The following is a 16,330-nucleotide window of genomic DNA, read 5'->3' on the forward strand; positions in this document are numbered from 1 at the left end:
TGGCCCAAAGTCATCCAGCTGGACTAAAACATATGGTCCCAGTTTCTAGCCTTTCTACTTAATTACCACCAGATTGGCTCTCCTGTATAGTATGTACAGCGGTATAAATATTAAAAGATTCACAATAACTGTAAAATAACAATACATTTGCCATTAACAGTGAACATTTAAAATGTCAAACATAAACAGTACAACAGTCTTTGGACCAAATGCTGCTCTGCTAAGACGAAAGACCTTTACAATCTGAAGGGCAAATATGTACACCAGGACATTGGTTTGTGGGGAGCAGAGGATGAAAACATTTGCTAGACCAATACTCAAATACAGCTCATCAGTCTGGAACCCACATTATGTATCTGATTTTTTTTCCCCAAACCCCAAAAACTTTAACCTTAGACTGTCTACTGTTGACCTCACCCCTTTCCTAAGAGGTCTGTAGAGGGCGTGCATAAGCGCACCAATGTGCCTGTCATCCCTGTTCTATTGTTTCTTTTATTTTTCTTATATGTATCCATGTATTCATAACTATGTTTTTACTTATACCTATTATCTTGTAAGCAATTGACAAATAAAAATAAATAAAAATAAAATAAAAAAATAAAAATGATCACCTCAAAAACAAAAATAAAATCAACCCCCTCCATCCCTTGGAGGGTGCAATGAATCCAAACGAGAGGGGGGCAAAATTGTTTTGAGAGAAAGAACAGTCGGAAGAGACAGAAACAGCTTCCTGTGACTAAATCCCCATGTTTTGCAGTTCGCTGTGTCTCTATGACACAGGCGCATGTTTCTCTTTTCCCAAAAAAGGTAGTTTCATTCAGGTCTGCAGCAAAATGACAGGTCAACAACCATCCCAAGATGAACACTTTGTTTTGTTTTGTTACACTATCCCTGCACGTCATGGGAAACCATTTGCTCTCCTCTCCCCTCAGGGCAAACTTTCAAAGCCAAGAAAGCCACTCCTACATCCTCTGATTTCTGTGAAGAATCTGTTTGTACCAAAGATGTACCTCCTTTGCTTTGAAAACTCATCCTTTAATGCAGGAACAGAAACACTCGATTAAAAGTAAGTACGCCTTGCTGACGGCCACAAGCACTGGAAGCCAAACATTCAGCAATTTACAAAATTATCTTCCTTCCAAAGAGATTTGCATCCCTTATGAAAAAGGAAGAAAAAGTTAGGTAATTCTAACTGGAGCTGGAACTGATGAATGGCTTGATAGGACATAGATACAGGATGTACAGCCATTCATTTAGTGACCGTTTGAGGTTACAATACCCCTAAAAAGTGACTTATGACCATTTTTTTACACTTACGACCATTGTAACATCACGTGGTCAAAATTCAAATGCTTGGCAACTGGCTCATATGTGTGATGATTGCAGTATCCGGGGGTCATCAGTGATCCCCTTTTGTGAACTTCTGATAAGCCAAATCAATGGAGAAGCCAGATTCACTTAACAACTGTGCTATTAATTTAACAACTGCAGGGATTCACCTAACTATGACAAGAAAAGTTGTAAAACGGAGCAAAACTCCCTTAAAAACTGTCTTGCTTAATAGCAGAAATTTTGGGCTCAATTGTGGTCATAATTGGAGGATTACCTATATTTGTGTTCCTTCTCTTCCCTTCTCCAAAGGATCCAACCTCTTTTTTTGAGATAGTCCAAGCTTCCTGTTGACAAGTTCAAGCATGTATCATGAAGGTTTGAATCTATAAACAATACCATGATGTTCTTCACAGGCTCTATGTATGAAGGCTTTGGCACCCTACACCTGTTAGTGTCCTAATATGTGTAGTGTCCCTACACATGTTCCTTTTGAACTCTATCATAGAGCTAAATGAGTGTCTTCTGGAATATCAGTAGTAAGGTGACCAACTGTCCTCCTTTAGGGAAGACAGTCCTCCTTTTGTAAGTTCTGTCCTCTCTTGAAAAGTGTCCTGCTACATGTCCTCCTTTTTGATATTAGAAGACTAATCTGTAAATCTCTATATTTGATCGATGCCGATCCGATCCGTTGTGTATGATGTGACGTATTTGCATTTGACGTGGCGATTCGTCAAGGCTCGGTACAGTGCGGCAAGACACGGTTATGAGACGCATGTGCTCTACCCAGGAGAATTGTTTTGAGAGAGTGTACCGTGTGCAAGAGTGCACCGCACTCAAGTGGCTTTGTTTTTTTTCTTGAATTTGTTTGTGTCCTCCTTCTCATTATAAAAAAGTTGGTCACCTTATCAGTAGGGCATTGATTGAGTTTGGCCAGAGTCTTGAAAGCAGCAAACATCTTAGAATTAACTCCTGGGATCCTTGGATAATTTGTTCTTAATCAGCTGGGATTTTTTTTCTCAGTTTCTAAAAACTACCTTCAACAAATTTCTTCCCTTTCCCAAACAATTATTATTAGAAAAATAATGCTTAAAAAAATTCAGGAGTAGATGTCTGTATGGAAAAATGTATGGGTTGATCTTCCTTGGGCTCATGATTCTGTTACTCCTTAATGCTTACCTTCTATCTGCTCATCTTCACACACTAGCTACTCTAATTCTACACAGAATAACTAAGTAAAATCCACATGATGTTTCTAGTTCTCTAGCTAATTCAAAATGAACTTTTTTTTGTTTCAGAATACTTCAGAAAAAAACCACAAAATCCTAACACCCATAGGTGAAAAGGTTGCATACAAAGCTATCCTGGAACATTCTCTTTCTCTAAAAAGGTTGATGGGTTGTGAGACAAAGTCTATTAAGAGCATGCATGCTGGGTGGTAAACGTACTTGCAAATGTGCATACACCCCTTCACACAGCTACTTTGCAATCATGGAATGAAGTTTTGTGGACATCCATGTCTTCAAGTTATCTCCTGGTCAGTTTTTCCACTCAGGAATGGAGAGTATTAAATAGTACTTTCCATCATGAGAGCCTGCTTTGCACTCCCCCTCCCCCCAACTCATCCATTGCAATCATCTAGATCAGGGATCTCCACCTTGGCAACTTTGAAGACTTGTGGACTTCCACTCCCAGGGTTGTGGACTCTGTGATTTCTGGGAGTGGAAGTCCACAAGTCTTAAAGTTGCCAAGGTTGGAGACCCCTGATCTAGATAGAACTTGAAACATACATCTAAAATATGAAGAGTCTCATGCAGTTTTCTTCATGCAAGTCATAAAACTATTTTGGGAGTGTAATGGTGATGGGAATGAAAACAACAGAAATGGCACTGGACGAACTGACCAAGGTGATAACAAAATTATGGACACTCCAGGTTGACTACAACATAGCCCTTCAAGAATACAATCTGTAGGATGCACTGTTTTCTCGATCAAAAGAGACCTTTTCCCGGGGACTTATTTACAGACCCTTTGTCCCAATAGATCCTCTCCATAAGCATGAGAGTAGATTACACACATCAATCATTCCCTGATAAATCTGGTCAAGTAATGTAGGTCATTTTTAAGAAATGTGGCAGATGCTCCAACATCCAGGAAACTTCTTGCTCTGTCCAAAATGTTTGGAAGAGTTTCATCAAAACAAAACTCACTTAGAGGACACCAAGTCTAAAATAAGAGGTAGGAAAAAAAATGGAAACAAGAGAAACAAGAGCTTAAGAATTCAAAGAATACACACAGTGGATTGTTTCTTATAGAAGCTGAATCTGTGAAAATGAAAATAAAGCTATATAACATATTTTACAAATTGATTTAATAAGCAACTAGATGGGGTGTCTTATGATCCACTCAATCAGAAACTACATAGTATCATCACTGAAATGGATATGGTTTGACTGATAACTTTGTTATGCAAATGACACAAATTGCTTCATTTTGTATCATTTCCATGATGGTATCATTATGCAAAGTCTGTAAAACTGTAGCAAAAATTTGGTCTGTTGTGTGCAGAGTACATTCTACCAAGCTTGAATAGCACATAACTTTGGCTTCAGCAGTTTCTTTTTGTTAATCTCAACGCACCATTTTCTTGATTTGTGTTATTATCAAAGCCTGATAATATCTTTCTGCTATCTGTGTTTCTGATACAGCATATGGGTGTGAGATGGAAGGGAGGGCCAAAAAAGGCAAAATGATGATTGCAGCAGCACAACTGAACTCTGCCCTTTTTATATGCACTCCAGTGTCGGGCTTTGATATCCAGCTCGGGTTAATTTCACCCTGAACTTATAAAAGAAGAACTTTCATTATATTTATCTTAATATTTCAGCTGGGAGGCACTGCTAGCTTTATTAGAGTCACAGAAACCAAAATATTCAGCACTTTGACAGAAGCAGACTGAACTATGAAGCTTCTTGCTTCAGTTTTAAAAACTCTTTCTAGCTTTCAAATGGGAATTGTACATTTTCATTTATCTTACTTTTCATAGATCCCTTTTGGCCAGCATTTAAAAAAAAAAAAACCAGCTTTTGCACTCTTTTCTCAAATCCTTTATGATTGGACGAATGCCACTTCACTATCCAATTATCTTCCTGGTATTCTGACCAAGAAAATCATTTTTTACTTCTGCTGTTTAGAGGCAATGCTGGTGGAGATCCTACTGCTACATGGTTTAAGAAGAGAGAAAAAGCTTGCAGAAGGAATAGCATTTGATCTGGAGAGAACAGCTGGGAGATTTTGCCTTGGATCAAGTTCTTAAATTAAAGTAAGGGGGAAAAAACCACCTCAAACGCTTGCACAACTGCCCCTAAAGGCAGCTCCTTGCCAACTTCCCATGATTAGAGCATCTAAAAGTGTGGGCGGCATCGTCCCCCCCCTCCCCCCCCCATGTCCATTTTAACTCGTTCAAACTTTTTGAAGAATATGCCACTATACATGTTGTTCTAGGTTTTGATTGGGAGCCGCCTCGAGTTGGCTGAAAGATGGGTGACCATATAAAGAAATATTCTTTGGCTTACAGCAGTTCATTTAGTGACTGTTCAAAGCTACAATGGCATTGAAAAAAGTGACTTATGATCATTTTTCACACTTACAACCATTGCAACATCCCAACGATCATGTGATTAAAATTCAGGTGCTTGGCAACTGACTCATATTTATGATGGCTGCTGTGATGACCTGGAGTGTACCACAAATATAACAAAAACCAAAACGTAAATAAAGGTCCTTTAATGCCTTCAGCTTGGCTTCACTGTTCAATTGTTCACAGTTGGAGGTTAAACTACAGTATTTTCAAAATAACATTCCAAACAAAAGAAATACAGTTCAAAATCAGAGAGCAGATAACAAAGCAAAAACCAAAAACAAACCGCACTGAACAAAGTTCCACGACAGACCAGGATAATTAATAACAAACTTCAAGAAGATAACCAGGTACAGTCCATTGGAAGAACGCCAACCAAGATAAACCTCATCCAGAAAAACCACTCTTTGTCTTCAGCATTTGCTAGCATGCAGGTCCAAACTCTTATGCAGATCTCACACCTGCAACCCATGAAGAGGATCATGGCCCTCTCCTCCTGAGTAGACCATGTTTTTCCCTGATCCTTTCCTCCCTGCGTGTCCTAGGATGGATAGGGGATGGGCCTGGGTCCTCCTCTGACTGCTCAGCCGGCCTCTGCCCTTCCCCAGCCTCCTCCACAATCTCTAGAGCCACACTTTCACTCCCTGTTGGCTGTTCCTCCTCTCCCTCAGAGTCAGTCTCCACCAGGGGCATGACAGCTGCAGTGTTTCAAGGTCATGTAATGAATTAGCTTTTGTAACCTTCCAACAAGTAGAATGAATGGGAAAGCCAGATTTACTTCATAATTGTGCTACTAACTTAACAATTGCAGCGATTCACTTGACAAATACAGCAAGAAAGGTCATAAAATGCTTAGCAAAAGAAATTTGGGGATCAATTGTGGTCATAAGTCGAAGACTATCTGTAAATCATTTGCCTGTCCTAATAAAAAAAACTCTTAGGGGACGAAAGAAGTAATGGATCTAGAACTGTTATCCACACCAGCCGGAATCTATGAACCAAGTGCACAATTGCTGCAATCCCCTTCACCCCCCATGGCTCCAGGCCCTGATTGAGCAGCATGTAGCTAAATCACCATAAGAAGTTGCTCATCATTAAAAGCTCAATTTCCTTTTAACTTCTTGCCAGAAGGCTTTCTAAAACAAGTATCTTAGGCTAATAACGCTGTAACAGTTTTTGTGCATCTGTTAATCCAAAGAGGTGAGCTCCTCCATGTGGAAGAAGCCTTGAAGGCTGTGCCATTTTGCTCACAGGTGTTTGAGCTCAGTGTGAACATATGGCAGGGGGCCCAAACAATTGTTCATTTTAAATCCATAGTCATTAAGAGGGTAATTACTTAAAGGTTCAATGAAGTCTTTGTTTCACATCTGGACCATGAAAAACTAATGGTTCCCAACTGTTGTCTTTATCTGCTACTTCCAATAGCCCAGATACTTCCTGGACTTGTTTAGATTAGAGGATAAGTGATAGGAAATATCTGAAAGGTTGTCCTACAGTAGATGGCTAAGGTTTGTAGTCTTCTTCCTCAGAAAGACTGGGTTGAATAGTCTAATAGTTGCTTTCTTTTAAAATCTTTATTTTAAGACTAGTTTGACCATGAAACCATTACATTTTAATAGTGCCTGATAAGTAGATCCACCACTGAATATGATGTTTTTGTTTGTTTGTTTAGGGAGCCGGCATGAGGTGGAACTAGAGCAGTGGTGGCTAAACTTTTTGGGCTCCTGTGCCAAAAACTGTGCGCGCTCCAGTGTGCACGCACTCGCATGCCAGCACCCAGAATGCAATGCGTGCCCCCCACTCCCCCTGTGCATGCGCACACAATCCCCAGCCCCACCCCCTTACCTGCACTGTGCATCACAGCTGATTTTTCGGCTGGTTTGAAGGTTTTTTTCAGCCTCCCAGAAGCCTGGAAAAAGCCTCTGCAAGGCTTCTCAGGCTGAATTATAGGCGCTGTGCTGTCCAGGCAGTATATAGTTAATTGGAAATTGGGATAGTTAGTTAAGAATTGAGAGCTGTCCCCTTAAGGAAATGCATCATGGTAAATGTAGTTAAGGCATCATGGGAAACGTAGTCCATGTCATGTAGAGTTTAATCTGTCTGTCTTTCTGTTCAGCCAGTAATTAAAAGACAGAACGGGCCCATTTCGTCACTTCCGGTATTTCAGCAAAACGAGCATATAATTCGGCCTGAAAAGCCTCTGGGAGCCCAAGAAAGGCCTCAAACCAACCCCAAAAAATCAGCTGTGAGACACACACATGTGCAGTGAGGTAAGTTTGCCTGTGGCTTGTGTGCCGACACAAATGGCTCTGCGTGCCATAGGTTCTCCATCATGGAACTAGAGGGTTAGTAGTGGAATGTGCAGGAGAGGAGGACAGAATAAATGTTGAGAAGAACTAGATTTGATTAGGATGGAGGAGAACTGAAGAGTCACGAGAAGTGGAAGTACACAAAGTTGGAGAACCATAAAGGAATCGGAAAGTGCAGTGGCATTCAGTATCATTGGTTCTTTAGGATTATCTGCATGGTTGCAGGTTGGTTGATTGATTCATTGATTGGCTGTGTGCTATGAAATTGTTGTTGACTCTTAGGGGCCACATAGAGAGATGATCTTCTTCCTCCTTCTTTACCTGCTAGTTCCAATAGCCCAGATACTTCCTTCCAGCCTTAAAATAGCAATAGTGTTTAGACTTATATACCACTTTATCTTGCTTTACAGCCCTCTCAAAGCGGCTTACAGAGTTAGCCTATTGCCCCCAACAATTTGGATCCTCATTTTACCCACCTTGGAAGAATGGAAGGCTGAGTCAACCTTGAGCCTGGTGGGATTTGATCTGCCAAATTGCAGTAGGAGTAGCTTGAAATACTGCACTCTAACCACTGCAGCATCGAAGCTCTATTAAAATATAAAATCTAGAACCTAGTCTACAACCTAGTCCTTCAGATCCTCCAAAGATCATTCATTGCCACTATAACTGAGTTCATCCACTTTGCTGCTGATTGAGCTCCACTTCCTCCCATCTTTCTCAGCATTATGGATTACTCCAGGCATCCAGATCTTCATATATCGTGGCCAAAACATGACAATTTGAGCCTGCTCATTTTTGCCTTGAGTGAGAACTCTGTATTGATTTGTTCTATTATTCATGTTTCTTGGCTCTCCGTGGTATTCTCAGGAGTCTCCTCTAACACCAGCATTGAAGTAGGATAATACTCCTTCTATCTGACTTTTCCAATATCCAATTATCATTTCTGCAGGGAAAGCCATCACCAGGATCCATGTGTAGGCATAAAAGTCTTTGGAGTATTTCGTGACTGCTGTTCTTTTACTGTTGATGGTGAATCCTAAGTGTCAGAACCAGTACTTCAATATTTCATTGTTAATTTTGGTGGCCTTGCCAGTTTGTGTGAGTTAATTTCTTATATTTAATTCATTCTTTCACTGCCATTACAAGTTGTTTTCATTTAGGGACTGTCCATTTGCAGATATTGCAGTGATGAAAAAGTAACTTTATGGCTGTTCCTCCCATTTACAATCTTTGCAAGTTTGCAAAGCAAAGCAAAGGTTAAGTAAGTACATAAGCATAGTTATGGTTTTACTTAATGGCCACTTTGTTTAGCAACCAAGTTACTATTCCGGTTGTGGTTGTTGAATTAGGGCTACTGGCTGAAGATCATTTGCATTTTTAGCTATCAAAGCATTGTAAACGTGTGTCAAATTTTTCAACTTTCAATTTACAATTCAATTTTCAATTTTCAATTTAGTGCTCAAAAGTTGTGACATGCCTTGGGGATTGTAAAGATATTTTAGTTACTTTAATATAATTTAGATGGGCTTGGTAAGTAACTACATCAGTATCAGAACTTTTTAACATTTTGTTTGTTTCATTATTAGGTTAATGATGTTTCTTCCTCCTATTTTAAAGCCACATTCGTTTTCTTCCAATCCAGTTTTCCCTAAAATCTTCAGCATATAGCTTGAATAAATATGGGAAAAGTCATGACATCATTTGTCCATCTACAGATGCCTTTGAGTCATAGTTTTATATAGTGTCCTTTTTTGTTTTATTTTATGGAAGATTAGAAGGTGGCTGAAGGCTTTTCTTGTTAATGATTGTTGTGTTACTTTATTCTATAAGAAAATAAGCATTAAACTCTCTTAGTCAGCAGGATTTGCCAAGGCAGAAGCACAGAAATAAATAAATAATTAGCTGGACTCTTCCTTGAGGGGAGTTTTTAAGCAAAGGCCATCGGTTGGGAATCCTATGGTGAGGGTTTTTTACAGCAAGCAGGGATTGGCTTTGATGTTCTGTGAGACACCTCAAACTCTCAATTCCTGAATCCAGCTCCTCAGCATTTCATTCATGAGCTCTGGTGGTTTAGTGGTTAAAGTGCAGTTTTACAGGTAAACTCTGCCCACACCCCAGAGTTCGATCCTGGTGCAGGATTAGTTTGACTTGGCCTTCCGTTCTTCTGGGGTCAGTAAAATGAGGACCTTGATTGTTGGAGGCCATTTGTAAACCACTCAGAGAGGGCTGTAAAGCACTGTGAAGCGGTATATAAGTCTAAGTGCTATTGCTATTTGCTATTCAGAGAGCAGGGACTTTATGAGCACAAGACGGTATATCGCTATAATATACATTGTTGGTCAATTCATCTAGCATAAACGCATCTTATTTAGTATGTAGGAAGATACTGAATTATTTTATTATTTATTTTAGTTTCTTTTCTCTACTTTTATTATTTTTTATAAATAACACAAGGCAGCGAACATACCTAATATTCCTCCCTCAGCCCATTTTCCCCACAACAATAATCCTGTGAGATGGGTTGGGCTGAGACAGAGTGATGTCATCCAGTTGGCTTTCATGCCTAAGGCAGGACTAGAATTCTGAGCCTCCCAGTTTCTAGCCTAGTGCCTTAACCACTCCACATTTGATCCTACAGGATTTGCCTTATGCTCTTAGAACTTGCCAATGGTTTAACCGTGCTACCATTCAGGTACCTTTTTGTTTATGTTTACTTCTGATGATGTAATCATACTTATGAATGGGCAATTTATATATATTCTTTTCTTAGACAACTTTAATTGTTAAATTGAGCTTTCAAGCTGAGGCAAATAATCTTTACTAGAAACATTTAAAATTTTTGGAGCTTTTTCAGCTATGAACAGACAGCCAAGCTTCCATAAGCATTGTTTATCTAAACCAGTGGTTCCCAAACTTTTTCAGTCCACCACTCCCTTGGTGCTACAAACTCATCCTCAATGCCCCGCACCCAGGGGCAGGATTCAAATTTCTGTGGGCATGGCCTAATTTGAGGGTGTGGCTCGCTGGTCACGTGACTGGTTTGGGTGTGGTTTGGTGACTGGCAAACCAAATACAAGTGGTCCTCACTTAATGGCCGGTTGCTTAGCAAGTGTTCTAATTTATGACTGGCTTCCCCAGAACTACTTAACTTGCTTTTGGAGTTTTGACAGTCATGCACACACATATACACATACTCCCTTCCAACCCTGCTGGAGTTGGTCATTGGACTAGAATCAGCAAAGCATCTCTGATTAGATTCTAGTAGTGAATAAAATCTAATCAGAGATACTTTGCCGATTCTTGTTGATTTGTTTTATTTGTATTTCTTTATTTTATGTTGCTGAATTTCATTGAGATGTGTGTCCCTTCTTGTGCCCAAACCAGAAGCTTTTGTGATTCTTTGTAATTACCGACCTCTGGCTTTGCTCTACTTTTCAAATGTGCCGCCACTGCCGCGTTGTAGGTGCCGGCCCCGCAGGCCCATCCCATTGAGCCCACTGCACTGGAGGGACCTGCCCAAACAAGTCCGAGCAGAGCGGTGCACCAAATCAATGGGGTGAGTCTGGGAGGGGGAAAGACAGAGAGAGAGAAGAGAGAAGGAAGAAAGAAAGAGAAAAGGGAAAGAAAGAAAAAGGGACAAAGAAGGGGGGCATGGAGGGAGGGAGGGGGGAGGGAGGGAGGGAGAGAGAGAGAGAGAGAGAGAGAGAGCTGATGCATCAGATTGAAATGAGGCCTAGTTTAGAGGCCCTTTTCCACATTGAAACATCTTTTCCAGCACATTGAAACATCTTTGGCTTCTATTAATTAAAGGTTTTGTGGATGAAACATGGCCAAGACTATCAGGAAGCTCTCACATTTTGTTGAGGCTTTAAACAGGATCCATTGGACCAGATCTCCACCCTAAAAAAATTACTTTTCCCCAATGTATTACAGTGCCAATTCTGAAGAAGGCAAAATCAAAATGTATTGGTAAATTACAAGGAGAACACACACACACACACACCCTTCTAACACTGCTGGAGCAGGTGATTGGACTAGAATAGATATCTCATTATCTTTCTCCTCCCTCCCTCCCTCCTTCTTTATTTCTTTTTCTTTCTGTCTCTTCCTTCCATCTCCCCTCTTTCTTTGTCCCTTTTTCTTTCTTTCCCTTTTCTCTTTCTCTTCTTCCTTCTCTCTTTCTCTTTCTCTTTCCTCTCTCAGGCTCACCCCATTGACTTCATGCACCGCTCCATTCGGACTTGCTTGGGCAGGTGCCTCTGGTGCAAGGGGCTCAATGGGGTGGAACATGGCAACGGGAGGATGTTTGAAAAGGCCACCCTGCCGCCCCAGACATGGCAGTGGGATGTTTGAAAAGGCTTTGCTCTCCTATTCCCAATGCTGTGTTTGGGGTGCTGCCCCGCCGCCCCAAACACAGCGGTGGCAAGATATTTGAAAAGGAGAGCAAAGCCACTTTGGCTTTGCTCTCCTTTCCCAGCACTGCGTTCGTGGGCGGAGCTCCTTGCACCAGAGTGTGCAAGTCAATGGGATGATCCTGCGGGGCCTTGCCTCAAACGCGTTGGCAGCGGCATTTTTTCTCTCCCCTGAATTGTGTCCTGCTGCTCACTTCCAGCGCCCCCTGCCACCTCTTAGCATCCCCCTGCCGGCCCCCTTGCCTCTCAGCACCCCGCTAAGGCATCTCCCCCAGGGGGCGGTGCTGTCCACTCTGGGAACCACTGGATTAGATTGACAGATATCCCACTGAAAAGTGGCAGGCTTTTGTTCAGGATAGCCTGGTATAAGAAATCTTCTGTGAAAATTGAGATGGCCACACCAGAGCCTCCCTCCTCCTGCTTATCCATTTTAGGCTCAGTTACAGGTAAGAAACAGCTTGTAACCCCCACCTTCAAGGCTTCTTTGGGTCTTAGCTCAGTCCCAATACTTGTCTCACAATTCCCAAACCAAAAACTGTGAAACCTCATAAAATAAAGTTAAGAACAAAATATTCAGGCCTGCTGTTCAGAAAAGTAACACCAAGCAATTCTGCTACAAAGGGTTAGACTCTGCTGTTGTTCACCTAGGCTCAAGTTAAAAAGTATGAAGGATTCTACTTAAAAAAACATAAATTTAGCCCCCTTCCCTCTGTCAATTAATGAAATTAAGCATAATTAAACACAGGGCTTCACATGCTTGTTCTTCATTAATTGAAATATGGCTTGTAGCATACTAGAAATGTAGCATGCCTTGTTAAAATTCTAAAACAATTCCCAGGATACAGTGCAGTAAGTGTATCTATGATTACAACCGTATGACAATGGGCTGGAGTGTAGCCACAAGTATTGAAATGAGATGCAATAACTAACATCCCTAACGAGTTAGTGACGACTCTGTTTAGAATGCAGTATTGCAGGCTAACTCTGTTCACTGCCAGGAGTTTGATCCTGATAATCTCAAGATTGATTCAGCCTTCCATCCTTCTGAGTTTGGTAAAATGAGGACCCAGAATATGCAGACTCTATAAACCACTTAGAGAAGGCTGCAAACCACTGGGAAGTCTAAGTGATATTGCTATTGCTATATATAGTAAAATCTACAGAAGAAAATCTAAGTGATATTGCTATTGCTAAATATAGTAAAATCTACAGAAGAAAAAGGCGTGAAGGATAGGGAGTCCTGCTTACAAAGGGTTTTGATAATAAATTAAAAATAGCTGGTGAATTCTAGCTAAGTTCCAATGACTGCTGTAGATGAAGTCTGAAGAAGACATTTTGAAAAGCTTGGGGGAATCAGAAAAACTACTTGAAAAATGCTTAAATAACGGTGTGTTTGGAAATTAACTGATTTCCACTCCTGAGTTGTTGGACCGTGATTTGGTGAAAGGTAAATTCAGAAGAATAGGAAAAAAACAAGAGATGGTCCAGGAGTGTTAGATAGGGGTGTGGGGTATATGGAATGGATGTTTATTATTCTTCAGTTAAAGCAAAAGGAGGGAAGTATTCTTCTAATTAATTGATCACTTCCATTTTCACACACAACTATCTGATTAATGCAACAATAATATGCTTTAGCTGAAAACGCTGAAAAACAGGCAGAAAAAGATTTCAGTATTTCTTTGTGAGAACATTATGACTGACTTTGTTTTTAGGATATAAAGCCCAGATGACTCAGCTGTAATGTGTATGATTTCAACAGAGTGCTATTCTGATCATGCAAGAGATACCAGGCTCAATTCTATGTTTAATAATTCCAACATACAAAACTTTTGGTTGGGTTGATAGAATTCACTGAAACATATAATACCTATAGGCTTTTTCTGAGAAAGGCAGCTACATAAATGTTATGCATAAATAAAATAGTTTGGATTAATATCTTGTGTGATATGCAAATTTTTATAAAAACCTTACCAGATTCCATAAACTCAGCCAGCTGAAGTTAACAACAAACCTACATTAAATAAATTATGTACTTAACACAATGTATGAATTAAGGGCAATCTCATATCCCTCACTTTTCAAATCCTTCCCAAAAACCTATTTCTTCTGCAAAGGCTTCCTTGAATTTCCCCCTTCTTGGCTCATGTTCTATAATGGTCTTGATAAAGCAAGCTAGATCATTCATTCATTCAATTTACAGCCAGAACTTTACTTCTTTCACTAATTCTTTAGGCAGCCAGGAGATATCATCCACCATATAAGTGGGAATTTTTTGGAAGACAGGCGATAGCAGCAGCATTTCTTTTGCAACTATAAAACAAGCAAATTATTTTCTTTTGATGATGGTGTTCTGTCCTTTAATTACTAGCTGAATATAAAGACAGACAGAGGCTTTCATACAAAGCTTCTTTATTGGTTCACAAGGCATCCTCAAATATAGCTTACGGTTACGTCGAGATTCATCTAATGTCCAATTCTTTGTATAGCTGACTTCATGGTGTAAAAGAATAGTGATCTTTCATCCCATAATGAAGGAGCAAGGGGTGAGGCACCAGCACGCTGCTGAGGTCTAGGCAAGAGTGAAGGAACTTCCCCCAACCCAACCAAGGGTCAATTCAGTGACCAATCAGGATTACAGATGTGACCACATGACATGAACTACATTTCCCAGGATGCATTAACAACATTTACCATGAGACATTCCCTTCAGGGGACAGCTCCCAATTCTAACTTAACTATCTCAATTCCCATTACCTATATACTATCTGGACAGCACAGATGGCATGCCAAAAATTCTGCAAAAATATGTATTTACATTATTTATACACCACCTTCCTTCTAGGACCTAAAAACAGCATACATAAAAGTTCCCTTTTCTCCACTTTTATCATCACAACAACCCCTCCCGAAAGTAGGTCTGGTTGAGAGATAATGTCTGGTTGAGCATGACTTTGGAACCTTAATGATCAAGTGTCCATTTGCACCTTAGTCATGATCCAGCAGTCTAATCCTACTGGTTTGGCAGAAATACATCCAGAAATACTTTATATCTGAAATTACAAGCCTGGCTGAGGCATGTCCTGTCTCACAAGACTGTTTTTAGAAAGAAAATTGATGTTTTTGTTTGCAGCTTAACACTCGCATTGAGCCTCTTCCTCCCACCCCAAATCCCTAATTTCTTAGCCCTGTAATGAGTCTAATGAAGTTTCACAAGACTGAAAACCAGGGCCAGCGTGGTATTGCTCAACATTTCATATAAGTGGGGAACCTAGATGAGAAAGCTCTCCTCATCTGCAGAAGGGAGAGGGGTGCTTGAACCCCAAATGGAGTGGCTCTCTTTGGCAGGAATGGCTTCACAGGGCCCTACACCTCCCCACAAAAAAACCCTGATCCTCTTTTTCTACCATTTACTTTTCTATACATAAACATAAGAGTGTATGATACTTTTGAACATTCTTTCTAAGTTATAAAAAAAAACACCAATAAAATATGCCTAAGCCTGCAGACAGCCTGAAGCATTTAATGCGGTTGGTACATCGCTAAGCACACTTAATTAACCCACCTAACATGCTTCCCTGGCAAGCTCCCCCTGCCCCAGCACTGTAAGTCTCATTATACTTTATCAGGCCACAACAGTTTGGTTTTGCTGGCACCGATGGCACACGGCATAGCACGGGTCTGATGTAGCTTATGACATGGGATTGACATCACGCCAAGTGAAAATATTGTGATCAGAGGGATGCTCGATGATAGGGAAGAGCTTGTTTAAGCATTTAGGAATCTTCTCATGGGAGGTTATTATCTTAAGACTGCAGAGAAGGCGAAAGGAGCTGAAAGGAGCTACTTGGCAGCGGCAACTTCATGTACACTCCTTCTAACATGCTGATCAGAGAATGGTTTCACTAGGGATGGGCAGTCTTTTAGCGGATGCTGCACTTAACTGTAACAGAGGAGGAGATAAAGGCCTCAGAGTGACTCATCAGGCCCAACACACATCTGGTTGAAACTTGAGATTCTTTCTTTCTTCTTTCCCTACTTATTTAGAAGGGGTTTTTAAAAAAACAACATTGCAAGATGTTAAAGAGCTGTGGTGGCACAGTGGTTAGAATGTAGCACTGCAGGCTAATTCTGCTGACTGCTGACTGCCAGCAGTTCGATTCTGACTGGCTCAAAGTTGATTCAGCCTTCCACAACCCTTATGAGAATTAGTGGAGACTCAGTGTTTTAGAATGAGGTATTGCAGGCTAACGCTGTTCCCTGCCAGGAGTTTGATCCTGACCATCTCAAGATTGACCACCTTTCCACCCTTCCGAGGTTGGTAAAATGAGGACCCAGATTGTTGGGGCTGATTCTGTAAACAGCTTAGAAAGGGTTGTAAAAGCACTATGAAGTAGTATATAAGCCTAAGTGCTATTGCTAAGATACCTACATTAGGATTCCCAATATAGTTTTTATGTGTTTTCCACCTGAAAATGGCAAGGGACTTGGCTATTACAACAAAGAAGAAGAAAATGGGGGCACCCATGAAAGCCTGCCCACTCTGATCTAATAACCCCAATGCTGCTCATGGTCCAAGCTACAAAGTCAAAAGATTGATCAGTTTGAGGAGGGAACATAGCCTCAGGGTTTAAGTTTCCTCC

The sequence above is a fragment of the Pseudonaja textilis genome, chromosome 1, assembly GCF_049901715.1.
Source record: "Pseudonaja textilis isolate UNSWEBS1 chromosome 1, rPseTex1.2, whole genome shotgun sequence".
Classification (NCBI taxonomy): Eukaryota; Metazoa; Chordata; class Lepidosauria; order Squamata; family Elapidae; genus Pseudonaja; species Pseudonaja textilis.